This window comes from Dermacentor variabilis, chromosome 1 (assembly GCF_050947875.1).
Source record: "Dermacentor variabilis isolate Ectoservices chromosome 1, ASM5094787v1, whole genome shotgun sequence".
Taxonomy (NCBI): Eukaryota; Metazoa; Arthropoda; class Arachnida; order Ixodida; family Ixodidae; genus Dermacentor; species Dermacentor variabilis.
Window position 1 is genome coordinate 255,601,096 of NC_134568.1, and position 21,001 is coordinate 255,622,096.

Genomic DNA, 21,001 nt, shown 5'->3' on the forward strand with positions numbered 1-21,001 from the left:
GACACTCTTTTTATCAGTACAAAAAAAAGGCCACGTCGTCTGCATATGCAAGAACCCAAACCTCATTAGTCGGTAATTTAAACCTTTGAAAATTTTGTTATTTCAGAATGCCCATAAAGAAATTAGAGGTTTAACGTGGCAAAGCCCCTTTCTGATTATGAGGCACGCCGTAGTGGAGCACTCCGGAAATTTCGACCAGCTGGGGTTCTTTAACGTACACCTAAATCTAAGTACACGGTTGTTTTCGCCCCCTTGTTTTCGCCCCCATCTAAATGCGGTCGCCGCGGCCGGGATCCGATCCCGCGACCTCGTGCTCAGCAGCCCAACATCATAGCCACTGAGCAACCACGGCGGGTTGATGCTCATACAAAGTGGCTCTAAATACAAGCAGAACAGAAGCGGTGACAAAGGGCATCTTTGTCTTACTGATGATACAAGTCTAATCGGATCAGTTCACTATCAGCCTCGTTGCGCCATTAGCATAACATATTCTGACACCTCTAAGGAGCAGGGATCCGATATTTATATGCTCTAGTACAGTAAACAGGAATTAGTGATTCACCCTGTCGAACGCCTTAGCCAGATCTAGCTGTACCATTGCTACCTGCCCAATCCCCTCAGCTACACACTCTAGTACCGATCTCGCGACATGGATGCTCGTCTGAATGGACCGGCCCTTGATGCCACATGTTTGATGATCACCAACCACAGATCTTATTACGACTTACAAACGGTTAGCTAATACATTTGCAAAAATTTTATAATCCACATTGCATAAGGAGATAGGCCGATATCCATTCACTTTTTGCAATTTAGTCTCATCATCGCTTTTGGCTATAAGGGCGGTGTGCCCTTCGTACATTGAGGCAGTTAGGTATATCCTATTTCCAAAGCCTCATGGTACACCTGAAGTAATAATGATGATAGGAGGGAACAAAAACACTGATAAAATTCGGCAGTAAGGCCATCCGGGCAGGGCGCCTTCCCCTTCGCTAACGAATCGATGCATGCAGTTACCTCATTAATATCAATGTTTTCATTTGTATAATCATAATCATACTGATTTACCTGGGGCAGCAGCGATACAAATATTTTGGTAGCATCTGTATCCAATGGCTTATGGAATCGAAATAGTTGTTGATAATGTTCGGAAAACGCTTTAGTCATTAGAGCAGGCTCATTAACAACGATTCCACCATACTCTAAGCTAGTATTTGCTTCGACAGCGCGTGTCGGCGCTCGTCACCTAGGGACCTACTACAAGGCTGTTCTTCCAGGAAACGCTGCTCTCGCGCACGCACTAGTGCACCTCTGTATTTTTCTGTGTACAAAGTTTGTAACTGTGCCTTAACCAGGATGTGGACATTCAAGCTCATGCAATTCACTCAGAAGTCTATACAATGTTTTGTAATTATTCTTTTTTTTCAAAGGCCAATGTTGATGATTCTTCGATAGGCATCATTTTAACTTCCTGTTTGAATAATTCCAACGCAGCAAAAAGTGGCAAGTCCTTGCGGCATGACACATGAGCTATAAGCTCAGTAACATGCTTTAAGAAACACTCACGTGAAAGCAATCGGTTATTAAACTTCCAAAACTCCCAGCACATACGCCGACTTTGGTGCCGACGGCTACCAAACGATGCTGCTGAGACTAGGCAATGGTCACTAAAGAATACAAGGTGCACAGTGTAGCCATAAATAAGAGATAGCGCGCTAAGTGGAATTCGATCAAGCTTTGCATACGAGGTACCTTGGAAATGCGTATAGCGACATCCCGCCTTTTCATTTTCTCCAATGTCCCCAAGCCGATAATCACATATCAGGCGTTGCAACGCATCACTACTTGGATCATGTCTCAGCTTAATGACGCACGATCTTGCGCGTTACATACACAATTGAAGTCTCCAAAGAGGACTAATGGACGATCCGTGCAGAAATGATGTTCTAGAGATAGCAAGAAGCATTCGCGTTCACGTACTTGTTCGGGGCATAAGCACACACAAATCAGAAGCTCATACCGCTGTTATCAATATAGCACGATATTAAGCGCCCTTCCCTATCTGTAAATAAATGTAGCAGATCACATTGTGAATGTTTTCTAACAAATAACATACAACCTGCGGAAACGCCTACTGCATGGCTTACACAAACATTATAGTCAGATAGGAATGGAGATAGAGCTACTTCTGTGCTTGCGTCGGATTCAATTTTTGTTTCTTGGACAACTGCAATATCTAATTTTCTATTGCGTAACAAATGAAGAAGCTGTACTTGCCATCGCTTACTGCGTAAGCCACGGACATTTAAACTGGCAAAATGGAAGGGAAGAGCGCCCGCCATGATTACCTATGTAGGTGCAGCGTTTGAACGCTGCTCCAGAGGTGCACCACTCCTTTCCTGATAAGTTGATGAACTGGGGACCTTTTGGTGCACTTTAACACAAGAAATATCTCCAGGAGTAGGCTTTCCCCGGAGCGGTTTTGTCAACTTTGACACTTAGGGAACGCGAGCCTCCTTTCCCGACGGCGATGGATTGACAGATGGCGCTGGACACTTCTTAGCGGCCTCGCACATCGATCCAGATTCCACTGACGGTGGGCGATGTTGAACTGGTGGCGATTCTGCCCATGACATAGTTGGTTCGTCGTCAGGCACCTCAGTCTCATCCTCGCTAGCAGGCTTCTGGCTAAGGCTGTTGTCAGCCGATGAAGGCTTAATCTGCTCTTGTCGATGAGTCTCAAGGAATGTTTCACCAGTTGCATCCACAACTTCACTCACGTCCATTAGATGGTCGGTGATAGTCTCCTCCTCAGCTGGTCTATTTCCATGAAGCTTGTCAGCGTAGGTTCCGATGCATGCATCTGCAGGGTGACCGTAGCGGTGACAGTTACTGCAGCGCGGTGTTACACATTGTCGCCGAATATGCCCGACTCTGTTGCACCGGAGGCAAAGTCGTGGTCGGCCAGGCACCAAGATGAGGCACTGGTGCCCGTATATGCTCAATAAATGTGGCAGATTACTGGCAGAAACTCCATCCTTCAATGTAAACGCCATGTCTCGATTAGTCATTTGCCAGCACTCCCATGCCGTTACACCACCACATTTCTCTCATGATATAACACGTACTTTGCCACTGACCTCGATACCACGCTCACCGGATGTCACTAGCGGCCGCGTTGGCATGCCTTGACGACAGGCCACTTTCAGAACAGAGACTTTTGAAATGCCGACATGAACTGTCGTCGCACCGAAAGTCGGTCAAGGCTTTGTTGAACATTTTACGTGGCAGTGGCCTATTAGAAATACTATAACAATCCCATCCCGTCTCCCTTTTTATATTTTTTTCACGCCTTTATTTTTTTCACCGCTCTTCTTTCCGTCTTTACATCCCCTTTCCCTTCCCCTATAGTGCAGGGTAGCGAACCGGAGGCTTTGACTCTGGTTAACCTCCCTGCCTTTCTCTCATTTGCATCTCTCTCTCTCTCTCTCTTGGCAGGCTTTTCATGTGGTACTGTCCGCGACTTTTCAGGGGCATTTTTGAGTGGTCCCCTTTGAGTGAATTAAACGCACAGCGCCTTAGCAACCGCGGTTGCTGCCACTGCCTGATGTCACGCCGTGGGGATTATTGGCTTTGCGTCTCGCCCACATTAGGTTAGGTTAGCTTAGGTTTAGGTCACCTTATGCTAGGTTACGTTAACGTAAAAGGCGTTAGGGTAGGGCGACGTATTCTCACAGCGGCTGCAGGGGCATCGAGGGTTACCGGTGGCCTTTCAGCCACTTGCACTCAAACCCGGTTGCTAAGGAGCTCTGACTTCTATATTTTCGGTATATATTCAATATATGCGGCCCGGCCTCTACTACGGTTCCTACTACTCCCACGGAAACATCTGCATTGTTATTTCGAAAGTACATCGCCGTAAGGCGCGAGAAAGCTGTGGTCCGGCACGGCTGACTTAGCACGAGCGCCGCAGGTGCGAGACAGTCTGTCTGACCCAGCGGTCGCCAAATGGGGCGTCAGTGCCCGCTCCTTCACCTATTTCACCGCGCCGGCAGCCAGCGTCCGGGCGTAAACAAGCTCGACCCCACTCCATGCCCACTCCGCAATGCCGGCACGCCTAGAAACAAACGCATGTAACGCACCAGCAAACCCCCTCTGTAGTGCCTAGGCAGAGTCATATATTCAAGAAGCAAAATCACCCAGATTTTCTCTCTCGCACCCGCTCTTACTCGCGCCTGCGCACGAACGTCGGGCGATCCCTCAAATGAATGTGGTTTTTACCCACACATTTCACCTCGTGCAAAGTGCATTCCCCTTATCTGCAGACAAGAGACAAGAACGGCACCGTCGAGCGGCTGCATGGATGATGGATGCATGGATGAGCGTCCCCTTTCGAACGGAGCGGTGGGTTGCGCCACCAAGCTCTTGCTATTATACTGCCTAATGTCCTACCTATATGTTAAACAAGAAAAAAAAAACGCTATGAACTCCCACAACCAAATTTTCTGATCCCCTATTGCGAACTTTGCTTTTGTACGTCTCCGTTTTTTGTCGTTTCCCTAGTTTTCTTCCACCAATCCTCCAATCGCCTCTTACTAATCCCTATTGCAGACATGTTTACTTTTCAACTGCTCTCGCTGAACCCAAGGGCTTCAAGGAGGCCAGTGGTGCCTAAATCGACCGCTGGGCAGACGTCTTCACATTCTAATAAAACATGCTCCATATAGTTTCCCTAGCTTTACCGAAGTAAGCACACACTTCTTCCTCTTTCTTATATCTCGCTTTATAGGTGCGTGTTCTAGGGTATCCCGATCTCGCTTCGAAAAGTAATGAGCTTCCCTTTGAGTTATCATAAATTGTTTCTTTCCTGATTTCGTTTTTTCCTCTTAAGTAGTTACTCATGGCAGGTTTCTTTTCCATTGTCGCCACCAATTAGGTTATTTCAGCCTCTCTGACTTTCCGCTTGACGTTCTTTGTTGCTGTGTTGCCCAGCTTGCAGGCCGCAATGGTAAGCTTCCTGGTTCTTTTCCTCCACTGTGAATCAATGTTTTTCCTGTACAGATACCTCAACACTCTCCCAGCCCATTTACTTTCTTCCATATTCCTCAATCGTTCTTCATACTCAATTTTACTGCGAGCTTCCCTCATTTCAAAACTAGACCAGCCCATATCCCCCTGCACAGCTTCATTTGTAGTCTTCCCGTGAGCGCACAATGCGAGGCGTCCCACTGACCTTCGGTTGCCATTGAGTCCTGATTGTATCCCTGATTTAAAGCAAACAACCGCATTTCCAAAAGTAAGTGCTGGAACCATTACACCTTTCCACATACCTCGGAGCACCGCGTATACCTATCGTATCCAAATAGCGCTCTGTGCTTCATTGTGGCTGCATTTCTCTTCCCCTTCACTGTTATTGATTTTTCCTGTGTTTCCATATATCTATTGCCTTCGTGTATTCATATACCAAGGTATTTATATTCTGTTACCCAAGGTATTTCCTGGCCGTGTATTGCCACTGTCTGTTCACTGTTTTCATTGAATACCATAACACCTGATTTTCTAACACTAAATTTCAAACATAAATTGTTGCCTTCCTGTCCACAGATGTTGCAGACGTTGCAAATCACTTTGCTTGTTTGCTAGCAACACAATGTCGTACACATATAATAAACCTGGAAGCTGCTGCTCTACTACTGTACCCGCCTGCTTGTATGATTGATTAAACCTATTATTACTTCCTTCTAGCGCCCTCTCCATCCTCACCATCTACATCATAAACAGCAGTGGGGATAAAGGGCACCCCTGCCTCAGTCCCTTGCTCATATCAACTTTCTCCTCGCTCCTCATCCCTTCCCATTCAGCGCAAACGGTATTTTCTAGGTAAATCTCTCTCAAAAGCTGTAGACAATCGTCACCCAAGCCTTTCCGTTCCAGAATATCCCACAAATTGTCGCGGTCTACGTTGTCATAGGCTCCTGTAAAGTCTAAAAAGGCCACATATAACGGTCTGATCTCTACTTTTGATATTTCAATACACTAAGTAACAATAAATAAGTTATCATCCAAACGCCTACCTATCCTGAAGCCATTCTGAAGTTCTCCCAAAATGCCATTATTCTCTGCCTATGCTTGCAGCTTTAATTTGATTGCCTGCATTGCTAGCCTGCATATTACCAAGATGGAATGGTCAATGGTCTGTACGAGTGAATTCTATATTTCTCCCCCTTACCTTTATAAATTAAATTCATCCTACTTTGTCGCCAACTGTCTGGTATTCTTCTATCTTTTAAAGTTTGTTCCACTGCTTTCACAAGAACTTCCGCACTTTTTAGTCCTAATTCATTAATCAGCCTAATGGGAACCTCGTCTAGCCCTGTGGCTGTGCGCGCTTAGGAATTTTCTCTTCGGCTTTCTTCCAGTTGAAATTTGTCAGCGCCAGCTCCTTTTCTACCTGGGTCTCTTTCATGCTCTTTTTTTTTTCATCTAGTACAACCTCGTCATTACCTTGGAAAGATTCGGCTGTTATTTTTCGGATGTAATTTATTGCCGCTTCTCTTTCCAGTCTGTTTCCATCTTCATGTAGGATATGTTGTTGTACTGTTGTTGACTTCCTGCTTAATTCCTTCCTTCCTACTTATGTGGTTCCACAATATTCTAGGTGCGACCTTCTTTTTCTCACGTATTTCTGACAACCAACGTTCACTTTCACATTTTATCTTTGCTTGCACCAGTATTTGAACCATAGACTTTATCTCCCGGTATATTTCCCATTTACTGGCTACTTCATCCTGCGGCAACTGCACCTTCTTTGCCTGCCTGTGCTCTCGGGATACTTTCTGTCGTTCAGCGATCGCTTCTCGTTTCTCCCTGTTCCACCAGCTTTTCAGTTTCTTTTTTCCTTTCCAACGAACACGTTGTTTCTCTTTCCGTATTTCTGTCGTTGTTACACTTAGAAGCTCACTATATTAGCACTCTTTATTTGGCCATTTGCCAAGTTCTTCCTCGACTCGAGTGACTATATTTGTTATTTGTTCAGCGTTCAAATTTGAACTGGCCATTTTGCACTCCTTGCTGTCTTTCCCAACTACATATTCCAGTTTCAAAATGATGCGTTTATGGTCACTCCCTATGCTGCTGTATACCCTTCTTCGTCAATGACCATTTCTCTCAACTTATCATGAATTCCTTCTGTCATCAGACAGTACTCAATGGTTGACTGCCGGTTTCCCACTTCCCACGTGATCTGCCCTTCACACTTAGGCCCTGCATTTACAATAAGGAGGTTATGTTGTTCACAAAGGTCTAGCATTGACTTTCCGTTGTTGTTGGTATAGCCATCTAAATCCTGTATGTGGGCATTCATGTCACCTAATAGGATAATTTCAGCACCATTCCCGAAACCCTTAATATCAGCGCTTATGCATTCCACTAACTCTTTATTCTTCTATGTACAATTATTTCTGGTCCACAAATACGTAACGCCCAGCAAAGTTTTTTCCCCACTCATTGTACCTGATAACCAAAGATGCTCTTGACATTGTGAATTTACTCTTTTCCATTTGTCTCCCTGATGGATGAGCATTCCGACTCCCCCTCCCTTTCTTTCCGACTTAGTTCTGTTGCACCCTTCCCAAACATAATTCTCAATAACTGGCGGCTCTTCTGAGTCTCTAAGGTGCGTTTCTGTAACCGCATGCACCCCTATTTGTTCTCTATGTAACTGCTCCTCAATCTCTGCCCACTTTTCCTTTCTTCTGCCGCCCTGCATGTTTATGTAGTGTTGCGTTTCGCCTGCGACACGTGGTTTTGCCGGCGCGACGGCGGCGGGGCGGCGGACATTTTGGCCCGATCGTCGTCACCGCAACACTCATCGCCAGGTGTTTCCAGGCGCGTCTGCGGCGATGCGACCGCCTAGGGATTTCGTTCCAGTCATTGTGCCCGAAACAGGCGAGGCCAAAGCAGGGATCTCCTTCCAGTTATTGGGCCCGAAACAGGCGATGCCAAAGCAGGGATCTCGTTCCAGTCATTGTGCCCGAAACAGGCGATGCCAAAGCAGGGACCATCTTCTCGTTACAGTCATTGTGTCCGACCGGCAGCGCCACGACAGTGTGCTGCGCAGCGCCACGACCAGGTGCTACGAGATCGTGCGCAGCGCCACGACATGGTGCTACGGCATCGCTACGACAGTGTGCGTCACCATTAGCCCATTGTACATTCACGTGCTCGTCTTTTGAGGGGTTCCTTCTTGCCCTCAACTGCGAGAGTATAAAAACAGCTGCCCCCGGACGCCAGAGGAGGGCTCCGATTTCTTCTGTTGAGTGAAGTGCTCTCCCGTCTCTCTACTTCGGTCAAAACCTGACCGCCAACTCTTTGCGATGTTAAAATAAACAAGTTGTTTCGTTGTTACCTGTCGACTCATGCTTTGCCGGGACCTTCGGATGCTTGCAGTTGTACCCCAGGCCGCCAGGCCAACGCTACCCTTGGGGCTTGCGACCCAGGTACAACCACGGGCGTCAGCGCCGAGTTCCCAACAGATCGTACCAGCAGTCAGGTCCAAACATCTGGTTGCCAGCGGTGAGATCGCCTCCGACTTCAAACAACTGTCTGCCTGCGGTGAGATCGCGACAACGGAGGCCAGCAGCGAAGAGATGCAGTTGACTGTATGCTGAGCAGCTCAACGACGATCCGGGAGCAGTGCAACGAGCCCTGTGTGACGACTGGTTGCCTGCAGCGGAACGACTGCGCGGAATTCCTGCCTGCGAGGTTTGGTGAGTGCGGGACTTTCTTCTTCTGAGCTTTGCCAGGCTTTTTGTTAGTGTCAGAAACAGAGCTGGTAATTGTGGTTGTCGTTGCTGCCGGGTTAGTTTGCGGCAAGACAATAGTAAGCAGTAGAGAAAGCAGCATTCAGAGCAGCCATGGATTTGAAGTCGTTGCGCAAACCGAAATTGTTGGAGCTTGCAAGAGAGTTGGGTCTGGATGTCTCAGACAAACTAAGAAAACCTGAACTGCTAAAGGCTATTCTTGAATTAGAGGCTGAGGATGACGAGCTGTCGGAATGCCTTGAGACTATTGAGGAGAGGTCAAAAAGACAGGAGCGCGAACTTAAAGAGCAGAAAGAAAAAGAAGAGCGCGAACACGCTTTGGAAATGAAGCGTCTCGAGGTAGAGATGGAACGCGCTCGTAATGGAAGTCAGGCACACGGTGCAGGAGAACGAGTATTGTTCAAAATGACTGACCTGATGCGGCCGTTTAAGCTTGGAGAGGACATTGGTTTGTTCCTGGTTAACTTTGAGCGAACGTGCGAGAAGCAGGGGTTCTCTCGGGAAACGTGGCCACAGCGCTTGCTCACTTTGTTACCCGGCGAGGCGGCCGACGTAGTCGCTCGCTTGGATAGAGAGGAAGCAGAGGATTTCGACAAAGTAAAATCGAGTCTGCTAAAAAAGTACCGGCTGTCTGCGGAAGCGTTCCGTCGGAAGTTTCGGGAAAATGAGAAAGGCAAAAGTGAGTCATATACAGAGTTTGCGTATAGGCTTATGTCGAACATGCAGGAGTGGCTCAAAGAAGAGAAAGCGTTTGGTGACCACGATAAAGTTCTGCAGTGTTTCGGGCTAGAACAGTTTTATAGTCGGTTACCGGAGAACGTGCGATACTGGGTCTTGGATAGGCCAGACGTGAGTACGGTGGCTAGAGCCGCTGAGCTAGCCGAGGAGTTTGTGACGCGTCGAGCTCGCGGAGCTAAGGACGGTCAAAAGGGTGAATTTGGCTCCAAGTCTGAGAGGCCAAGGTTCACGCCCATGAGATTTAAGGGGGACACGCGTAGTGAGGATGCGAGTGAAAGCAATCCGACCAGACGTAAAGAGACGGCGGCAGCCAAACGCAGAAAGCGGTTCGAGATGAGGCGAGCGGGCGTTTGTTATACGTGCCAGAAGCCGGGTCACTTTTCGGCGCAGTGTCCGGAAACAACACCAAAAGTTGTGTTTTTTTCAATAGGCAGCACTGACGAGAACATGAAGCTTCTTGAGCCTTACATGCGAGACCTCCTCGTAAACGGGAAAGAGTGCCGAGTGCTTCGCGATTCCGCAGCTACGATGGATGTAGTTCACCCGTCTTACGTAGAACCCCATATGTTCACGGGCGAGTGCGCGTGGATCAAGCAAGCCGTGGAAGCTCATAGCGTGTGTCTGCCGGTAGCAAAAGTGCTTATTGAAGGACCTTTCGGAGCGCTTGAGACGGAGGCGGCAGTGTCATCTATGCTGCCACCCCAGTACCCGTACCTATTTTCAAACAGGTCCGATCACCTCCTGCGCGAGAAGGGGCTTTTGTTTGGTGAAGCTAGTGTTCAGGCCTTAACCAGATCGAAGGTTCGGGAGCTCGCTGCAAAGGCGGTAGTTGCGGGGCCGACGTTATCAAACAACGAAAAAGGGTCAGAGGCGCAGCAAGCTGATATTCAGAGCACGCCCGAACAGAATAGAATTGAGTCTGTAGCGTTGAAGGCGCCAGATACTGGAGAGGAAAATCCCGACGCGGGAAAGTTAGAAGAGCTATCTACTGATTTGCTCATCGCGCCTACGTCAGACGGACTTGATAGGTTGCTAAAAGTCAGCCGGACGGCTTTGATAGCCGAACAAAAAAAGGATGGCAGCCTGGAAAACGTGCGCTGCAATGTCAAAGAAGGTATCGCCAGGAAAACTGCGCGTTTTGTGGAAAGAGGTGGAGTCCTGTACCGGAAGTATCTAGACCGCCGAGGAGTGGAGTTCGATCAGCTGGTCGTGCCTCAATGCTATCGTCAGGATCTGTTGCGCTTGTCACATGGGGGTTCGTGGTCCGGACACCTAGGAGTTAAGAAAACTAAGGACCGTCTCTTGCAAGAGTACTATTGGCCAGGGTGTTTTCGGGACGCAGACCATTTCGTGAGGACATGTGACACTTGTCAGCGGGTGGGCAAACCAGGGGACAAATCGAGGGCGCCGTTGAAATTGGTACCTATCATTACGGAGCCTTTTAGACGGCTCGTTATTGATACTGTGGGACCTCTGCCGGTAACAGCCACGGGGTACAGACACATTTTGACTGTGATCTGCCCAGCGACAAAGTTCCCTGAAGCAGTGCCGCTTAAAGAACTCAGCTCAGTTGAGATAGTTAATGCACTACTGTCCATATTTGCGCGAGTTGGTTTTCCTGCAGAAATTCAATCAGATCAGGGCACAGTGTTTACTAGCGCTTTGACGACAACTTTTCTCGAAAGGTGTGGGGTAAAGCTGTTACACAGCTCAGTGTACCACCCACAGTCGAATTCCGTTGAGAAGCTCCACTCCGTCATGAAGCGCGTGTTGAGAGCCTTGTGTTTTGAACATCAAACTGACTGGGAGCTGTGTCTGCCTGGGGTGATGTTTGCTTTAAGGACCGCGCCGCATGCGGCTACGGGGTTTTCGCCAGCTGAACTGGTGTACGGTCGCTCGCTTCGATCTCCGCTTCGCATGCTTCGAGAATCATGGGAAGGTAGGGGCGACGACCCAGTCGTGGTGGAGTACGTGCTTAAGCTCCTCGAACGCTTAAGAAGGGCACAGGAGTTGTCAGGTGAAGCAATGACAAAGGCCCAGCAGAGGGCCAAGGTTTATTATGATCGGACAGCCAGGGCCCGTCGTTTTGAGGTTGGCGATGAGGTCATGATATTGCGCACATCGCTAAACAACAAACTAGACGTGCAGTGGGAGGGCCCAGCGCGAATTGTTCAGAAACTGTCGGACGTTAACTACGTGGTAAGTCTGCCAGGAAAGCGGAAAGCACAGCAAGTTTACCACTGTAATCTGCTCAAACCTTATAGACAAAGGGAAGCAGTGGTGTGCATGATGGTAAACGTTCCTGAAGAGCTTCCGGTCGAGCTTCCGGGACTAGGCTCAGTGACGAACAGGGAAGACACCGGTCAAGTCATTAGTGACCTTATCAGTAAAGCACCGCTGTCGCCTGAGCAGAAAACCGAACTACACCAGCTATTACAAGAGTTTCAAGGTCTGTTCTCTGAGAGGCCTGGTAGGACTTCTGTACTTACTCATGATATAGAACTTACCTCCACAGAGCCAGTACGATCCAAGGCGTATCGGGTGTCACCCCGCCAGAGCGATATTATGGAGGCTGAGGTAAAGAAAATGCTACAGCTCGGTGTTATTGAGGCAGGTGAGAGTGATTATACCTCCCCTTTGATTTTAGTTGAGGTACCGGGCAAGGAACCTCGTCCTTGCGTCGACTACCGCAGGCTTAATTCCATCACTAAGGATCAAATTTATCCGATCCCTAACATCGAGGAGCGCCTTGAGAAAGTTAGTAGCGCTCAGTTTATTTCCACCCTAGATCTTGTCAGGGGTTATTGGCAGGTTCCCCTTACAGAAGAGGCTAGTAGGTATGCGGCGTTCATTTCACCAATGGGAACATTCCGTCCTAAAGTGTTGAGTTTTGGTTTGAAGAACGCGCCATACTGTTTTTCAAGTCTCATGGATAAAGTGTTGCGGGGACAGCAAGAATTCGCTTTACCGTATCTAGACGACGTAGCGATATTCTCCGCATCCTGGTCTGAGCATATGACACACTTGCGGGCAGTGCTAACCCGCCTGCGCGAAGCAGGCTTGACAGTAAAGGCTCCTAAGTGCCAGTTAGCACAGGCCGAGGTTGTCTACCTCGGTCACGTGATTGGTCAGGGTCGTCGCCGCCCCTCTGAAATAAAAGTGGCCGCTGTGCGAGACTTTCCGCAACCGCGCACAAAGACCGATATTCGGTCGTTCTTAGGTGTCGCCGGCTACTATCAGAGGTACATCCCTAGGTACTCTGATATCGCGGCTCCCCTGACGGATGCTCTAAGAAAGACAGAGCCTCAAACAGTCGTCTGGGACGAGACAAAGGAAAGAGCTTTTAGCGCCCTAAAGAGTGCCCTAACAAGCCAGCCTGTGCTACGATCGCCAGACTATACAAAAGGGTTCATTGTTCAGTGCGATGCTAGTGAGCGAGGCATGGGCGTTGTACTGTGCCAACGGGAAAATGGAGAAGTAGAACACCCCGTCCTGTATGCTAGTCGTAAGCTGACCAGTCGTGAGCAGGCGTATAGCGCCACCGAGAAAGAGTGTGCATGTCTCGTGTGGGCCGTTCAGAAATTGTCATGCTATCTAGCCGGCTCGAGGTTTATCATTGAGACAGATCACTGCCCTCTCCAATGGCTGCAGACCATCTCTCCCAAAAATGGCCGCCTCCTGCGCTGGAGCCTCGCTTTACAACAATATTCCTTTGAGGTGCGTTACAAAAAGGGGAGTCTCAACGGTAACGCCGATGGCTTAAGTCGAAGCCCCTAACGTAGGAATCAGCCTCAAAATTGTTTGTTACTGATGTTTTTCTTCCTGAGGCAGGATTTTTTTTTAACATATTGCTTTTGTTTAGTGTTTCAAAGTGATGATATGCTTTCTAGTGCAATTTTTCAATTTGTGGACGCGTTCTGAGTGATGCTAGACTACTGTAAGGAACTAGGCAGTGGTATAAAAAGGGGAAAGAGCCTGGCAGGGCTTAGTGAGGGTTGTGCCGTGCTTGCTGACTGAGCGGTTGAGTTTTCAGCGTAGTTCTAACGCTTGCCGGGAACGAGAACAAAAATGTGAACTCTCCCGAAGTCACTTTGCAGTGTCCCGTGCGAACCTGAACGAGAGAACGAGGCCTTCTCTGTGCGCTGCGCTCAAGAAACGTCAAGGGACGCCCGACTTCGGTTATGAGCATCATCGAGCGACATCCCTCCGGACAGCGGATGCAGTCCCCTGTCCATCGGGATCTCCTTTCCCCGGCGGGGCGGTCTGTTGCGTTTCGCCTGCGACACGTGGTTTTGCCGGCGCGACGGCGGCGGGGCGGCGGACATTTTGGCCCGATCGTCGTCACCGCAACACTCATCGCCAGGTGTTTCCAGGCGCGTCTGCGGCGATGCGACCGCCTAGGGATTTCGTTCCAGTCATTGTGCCCGAAACAGGCGAGGCCAAAGCAGGGATCTCCTTCCAGTTATTGGGCCCGAAACAGGCGATGCCAAAGCAGGGATCTCGTTCCAGTCATTGTGCCCGAAACAGGCGATGCCAAAGCAGGGACCATCTTCTCGTTACAGTCATTGTGTCCGACCGGCAGCGCCACGACAGTGTGCTGCGCAGCGCCACGACCAGGTGCTACGAGATCGTGCGCAGCGCCACGACATGGTGCTACGGCATCGCTACGACAGTGTGCGTCACCATTAGCCCATTGTACATTCACGTGCTCGTCTTTTGAGGGGTTCCTTCTTGCCCTCAACTGCGAGAGTATAAAAACAGCTGCCCCCGGACGCCAGAGGAGGGCTCCGATTTCTTCTGTTGAGTGAAGTGCTCTCCCGTCTCTCTACTTCGGTCAAAACCTGACCGCCAACTCTTTGCGATGTTAAAATAAACAAGTTGTTTCGTTGTTACCTGTCGACTCATGCTTTGCCGGGACCTTCGGATGCTTGCAGTTGTACCCCAGGCCGCCAGGCCAACGCTACCCTTGGGGCTTGCGACCCAGGTACAACCACGGGCGTCAGCGCCGAGTTCCCAACAGATCGTACCAGCAGTCCGATCCAAACAGTAGCCTATTGCATGGCGAGCTCTCTTTCTTGCCTTCCTCCTTTTTCTGTTATTGACGGCGATGCTATACTGAGGTTCCCTTAGGGGATCTTCTTCATTACTACCTACTGTGGCCTCCTGAGCGCCCGTGGGCCCCCTAAAGAAGCAACAGTGAGACCAGCGAGTCGCCAGCCCACTTCTCGTGCAAGCCTGTAATTGAAGTGGATCCCGTCTCGTTGAAAACCACCACACCTTCTCACTTCCCTGTTTACTTCGACAACCTCGAAGCCTTTCTCTCGGCTCATTTTCCATATCACCTCATTAGCAGCCACTACGGCTCTTTGTATGTGACTGTCACGTACAGGCACCTCCGGCATCGTGCACAAGCCAATCTGCACCTGAGGGGATAGCTCGCGCAAGTCGTCCACCGCCTTCGCCAAGCGCTGGGCTAGTCCTGTTCCTTTCCTGTTTAGGACGTCATTTAGCCCACCTGCTACTATGACAAGGTTGCGCACGTGGGCATTTTCCGCGAGCTTTTCTTTTGCTCGCTCCATGACAGAACCCAGTGTCCACCCTGGAAATGTCCCTACCGCCACTCTTTTATCGCCTTTCACCCTCGCCATAATTGCTCGTGAGCACCTACCCAGGTTTGAGTCACCGGCGATAATCACCATTTCACTCTCTCCTACCTCTCTCTGCTTCCCTTTGTCCTTTTCCGCATGATTCGGACTTGACAAGGGGCATTGACCCACGCGCTCCTGCTTTTTCCGCGGGGAGGCCTCAAGGTAGGTGCCGCTCTTTCCAGCTGCCCCCTCCCCCCATTGCACACATTCCACGTGCTTTGCTGACACTCCATCTCCTGTCACGTCGGGAGACTGCGTTCGATGGTCACGACCATTGTCGTTCACAATGGTGGTCCTGTTCAGATTTTCCTCGGCTGCTTGAAGTCTTTTTTTCCACTACCTTCCGTGCATCACGCTCCATATTTAGCTCAGTTTTCAGCTCTTCAACCTGTTTGGCAAGCTCATACAAAGACATGCTCATCCATCAGAGATATCGGTTGCGAGTGCCGCGATGCGGAGAAGAGCCGGCCACGGCCCCCCACTGAACTTATGCTCTCTGGGTGCGAATGGGATGGCCAGAGCGAAACCTTCCAGCGCGCGCAATCTCGGAGGCCATGCACGGGCGGTGGAATGGGACTCACCGATCGCGCCCGCAATATCGTGGAAGTTTTGCCACTTTTGCCGCGGCGCGGTCATGCCTTGCATTTTCCTTGCATTTTCCATGTATTGCACGGCTTTTTCTAATGCAAATACTATAATGCTATAATAATGCAGAGCACGTGCCTTCTGGCAAAAACCGATACGCACAGGATTTAAATCCTTAAAATGTTGCAAAGTAATTCTCACCAAAGTTTTAAAAGCAATCAATGCCGCAGAGACTTAAGGTATGACACGTTTGCGCACGTGTTCAACCACGCGTCCACGCTCTCACTTTCGTACCAACACACACACAGTAAAACCACTACTAGCTATCAGTCTTGACACTTCCAAGCTACTATTTAAAGGCTATAAAGACTCGACGTCCCACCTGGTTGCACGTGCTGAAGCACGTGGCGCGAACGGGCGCTCTGACTTTCCTGCAAAACCAAATGTACACGAAACACGCCCGCGCGCACGAAATAACTAGAGATACAAAAAAGAAGAAAACTTCCCAATTATTATTTAAAGACTAAAAAAAATTAGCAAATCAAAAACAGAAGCAAGCTCAAAGCATGCACAAAAACTTATGATTTCGTCGCCGCCACGGAGCCCTATAAACAGCACGTCCATCCGCCACAAAATCTGAAGCCAACAACCCCGAGTCGCGCCAGCGTGAGAGCGCCGCACGCGGGGTAAAATTCAACTAGCCGGGTGTACATCTCTCCCCTCTCTCGTTAACACTACCTTGACTGAATCTTGCCCTGCGCGTGTTTGGGCATGTTTCGTACCGCGCGCGGTGTGTGCCTATGTGCCTATGTGCGTGTGTGTGTGTGTGTGTGTGTGTTTGTGTGTGTGTGTGTGCGTGCGTGCGTGCGTGCGTGCGCGTGTGCGTGTGCGTGCGCGTGTGCGTGTGCGTGCGTGTGCGTGCGTGTGTGCGTGCGTGCGTGTGTTTCCGGGGGTGGGGGCTGAGACCCCACCCCCGGAAATTTTTCAGAGGGTGCTCGGGCCCCGGAGCCTCCCCCCCCCCTACAACGTCAGAAAACAATGTGGTGTGATTAAACTATAGAAACTTGCAGACACAAGGAGGGAATAGCTGGCGCAAGACAGGGGTAATTGTACATCGCTGGGAGAGGCCCGTGTCCTGCAGTGGACATAATTAAAATGATGATTATGATGATGATATCGCTCTTATGTCATATCTCACATCGCTCCCAATGGCAGACTTTTGGAGTCCGTAGTTATTTCCTTCCTTCATGGTGGCGTTCGTAATCCAGGACATGCGAAGATGCCATTAGTGCGCTATGCCCATTGAATGCTCCATCGCTCGGTGCTATTGTTATCCGCCTAGCACTTCTTCCTCTTCACTCAATTAGCTCGCATACTGTCGCGTTGGTGTATCATGCTGGCGGCGAAAGGTAGCAAAACGTAACAAGGCGAAACGACAAGGCATGACCAAGAAACTAGCAGGCATAGAGAACTTGTCCTTCCCTATACTGTCATGTCTTGTTGCGCTGCCAACTTTTGTCACCATATGAAACAGGCTACAGCCCATGCATAGTATACATGTATGCCGTGTTTGTATGAGAGCAGTTCGTTTCTGAGAACCCGCGCAATACCGGACGACGCAAGACGTGCGCGCACTAGGCTCGCGGCCGCTTTTATCTCCGCGTCGGCAGCTGCTGGAAACCCCTCGCGGGGCAGCGAAGCCGTACAGCTTAGCGCACGCAGAGGGTTTCGCCTCGGCAGGAGGCCACGCACCGCACGGTTTACGGAGCTTTCCGCCACGGGTGCCACGCCGCCGTTGCTCTCGTCTCCGGAGGCTCGGCGAATCCAGCACGAAGCGCGCACCAAGCCAATGTGACCCAATGTTGGCTGGTGTGCGTAAGATCTGGAAGACGCGGTCCCACGGTCCTTTCCTAGACCTTGGGTGGGGGGTCCTTCCACTGACTGGCATCGGGTGAACTGAAGCACGAGCTGCTTAGTCGCATACACCGATGCCCTATATAGGGAATCGCTGTATCCCGCCCAGTCTATATATATTGCTACGAATGAAGAATGAGTCTATTTACAGTGAAAATGGTAGGGAAGACATGGGACGATCCGAAACAGCCGATCACTCCGAAAACCTCGCGCCGCTTCTTCTTTCTCTTCCACGCTTCTCCGGTGCGGCGTTACACTTTCCTCCGGGGCAGACGAAGCTCACCGAGCGAGTCAGAGTGCGCGATGATGGTACGGTTTCAATCGTGCGACGTGCATACCTTGCGTCTTGCGTGAACGGCGGTTGTCAGCCGCCACTTTAGCGATGACATAGGTCACTTCACTCAAGCATTTGAGAATGACGAACGGGCCCGAATACTTGGACAGAAGCTTTTGGCAAAGTCCCCTTTTCCGAACCGGTGTCACAGCCACACGAAGTCGCCGGTGGCGAATCTGAAGGGCAGATAATGTGCGTCGTAGCGAGCCTTAGCATGAACATGCGACGAGAGGGTTCTGAGCCGGGCAAGTCGACGAGCTCCTTCGGCACAACACAATATCTGCGTGACAGAAGCATCGTCGTTAGGTGAAAAAGGAAGTATGGTGTCGAGAAAACTTTGAGAATGGCGAGCGTAGAGGAGAAAGAAAGGTGCGTATCCTGTGACTTCATGCTTGGCTGTGTTGAAGGCTGACGTGATGAACGGTAATATGGCATCCCAGTTCTTATGATCCACTGAGACATACGCGTACATTGAAAGCATGTTGACGAGGCTACGATTGGTGCGCTCGGTTAGACCATTGGTTTGCGAATTTGTGAGGAGTGGAATGATGATATTGAGTTCCACAAAGGCGTAGCAACTCTTCCACGACGTCAGCGGTGAACTACCGGCCGCGATCATTTATCACCACACGAGGAGCTCCGTGGCGGAGGATAATCTAATGCAGAAGAAACCCCGAAACATCGGATGCTGTAGCCGAGACACGTGCCATTGTTTCAGTATAATGTGTTAAATAAGCCACGCACACGTTTATCCAGCGGCCGCCAATGGAAGACTTGGGGAGAGGACCGCGTAAATATACACCCACTTTCTCAAAAGATGAAGTCGGCGGTCGAACCGGTTGCAGTGTTCCTGAAGGAGCTGTAGTCGGTTGTTTGTGGCGTTGGCAGACGTCACAGCTGGCGACATACTGCTTGGTTGTCTTCCACGATTGAGGCCAATAGAAACGTAGTCGGAGGCGGTGGAGCGTTCGAGCGAATCCAAGGTGACCGGATGTAAGGTCGTCGTGCATGGTCCGAAGTACAGCAAGGCGCAGGCATTTTGGGACGACGAGCAGCAGTGGAGCACCGTTGTTTGAATAATTCTTGTGGTAAAGCAAACCGTCCTGAATCACAAATGGCGTAGCCCGTTCAGACCTGGGGGTCGCATCTATAATCGGCTTTAGTGAAGGGTCGCGCTTTTGTTCGTTCATGAAGACAGCAAAGTTCGATGAGATTGTAGTTAAGTAGTCATCGAAATCGTCATCATCAGTACCCTCGCTCTGACAGGGAAGACGAGATGAGCAGTCGGCATCTGTGTGGCACCGAGCGCTCTTATAAGCAACAGAAAAGTGGTATTCTTGAAGACGCAAGGCCCACCCAGCTAACCGCCTGGCTGGGTCACGCAGTCCAACGAGCTAGCAGAGAGAATGATGGTCGTTGACAATCTTGAAATGGCGGCCATACAAATAATATCTGAACTTATGGATGGCGAAAACAACAGCAAGACATTGCAGTTCCGTGACTGTGTAATTGCTTTCTGCTTTCGTCAAAGTACGACTTGTGCACGGAACGACGTGTTGGCGTCCGTCATGAAACTGGACGAGCACAACACCAATGCCCATACAAGTTGCATCAGTATGCAGTTCGGTGAACGCCTCCGTATCGAAATGGCGAAGCAGTGGCCCAGAGGTGAGCAAAACTTCAGCGGCTGGAAAGCAGTCTCGCACTGAGTGGACCATATGCAGGAAGTGTACTTGCGGAGCAGGTAAATCAGTGGACAAGCAAGCTGGGCGAACTCTTTAATAAACCTGCGAAAATAAGAACAAAGGCCCAGGAAACTTCTGAGGTCTTTCACTGTCTTCGGCTGCTTAAAGTAGCGAACAGCAGAAATCTTTTGGGTATCTGGCCGTATACCGTCCTTGTCGACGAGATATCCCAGCACAAGGGCTTGACGCTCACCGAAACGACACTTCTTAGAGTTTAATATGAGGCCAGCCTGTCGGATGTAGTCCAAAACAACGCCAAGCCGCTGGTTGTGCTCGTGGAAAGCTCGGCCGAAAATAATCACGTCATCTAAATAATACATGCAAATCTCCCATTTGAGACCGAAGAAGATGGAGTCCATAAATCGCTCGAAGGTTGCTGGGGCATTACATAAGCCAAACGGCATGACTCATGAACTCATAGAGTCCATCAGGCGTAACAAAAGTGGTCTTTTCTCTGTCAGACGGGTGCATCGGTATCTGCCATTACCATGGACCGGAGGTCAACTGATGAAAAGTATGAGGTGTAGTGAAGGCAGTCAACAGCATCGTCAATGCGTGGTAAGGGATGCACGCAGTTCTTTGTGACGGCATTCAGGCAGCGGTAGGCGACATAAAATCTCCACGAGTTGTCTTTCTTTTTCACTAGTACAACAGGAGCTGCCCAAGGACTGCAAGACTCCCGAATAACACCTCCCTGCAGCATGACATTGACCTGTTCGGCGATCACTTTTCTTTCCGTGGGTGATACGCGATAGGGTTTCTGGCGTATCGGAGTCGTACCCTGTGTTGATGCGGTGGTGCATGCGGGATTCCGGCAACATCCGAGAACGCTCGCGTTCAGTAAAATCAAATACTGACGTGTAGCAAGCGAGCACTTGTTGGAGTACGTTTTGCTCGGAAGACGACAACGACTTATTTATCATACGTCGCAAGTGACCCGTATAGTTGAGCAATGGTCGACTGATGTCTGAAGACACTGCAACTGTTCGTACATCAATCGTGGCTTGCTCCTCAAATGTTGCCAGTTTAAGTCCGACTGGCAGGGTAACAGACTCCGTAGAAGCGTTCACTGTCCACAAGAAAGCGCGCCCGTCAATGGCTTGAACAACAGATCGAGGGACCAACACATTAATCGCATCGTTATGATCTGGCTCGACAAGAGCGCTGCATGATCCCATCCGTACACGTGAACAACTCACGGGAACAAAGATAGAT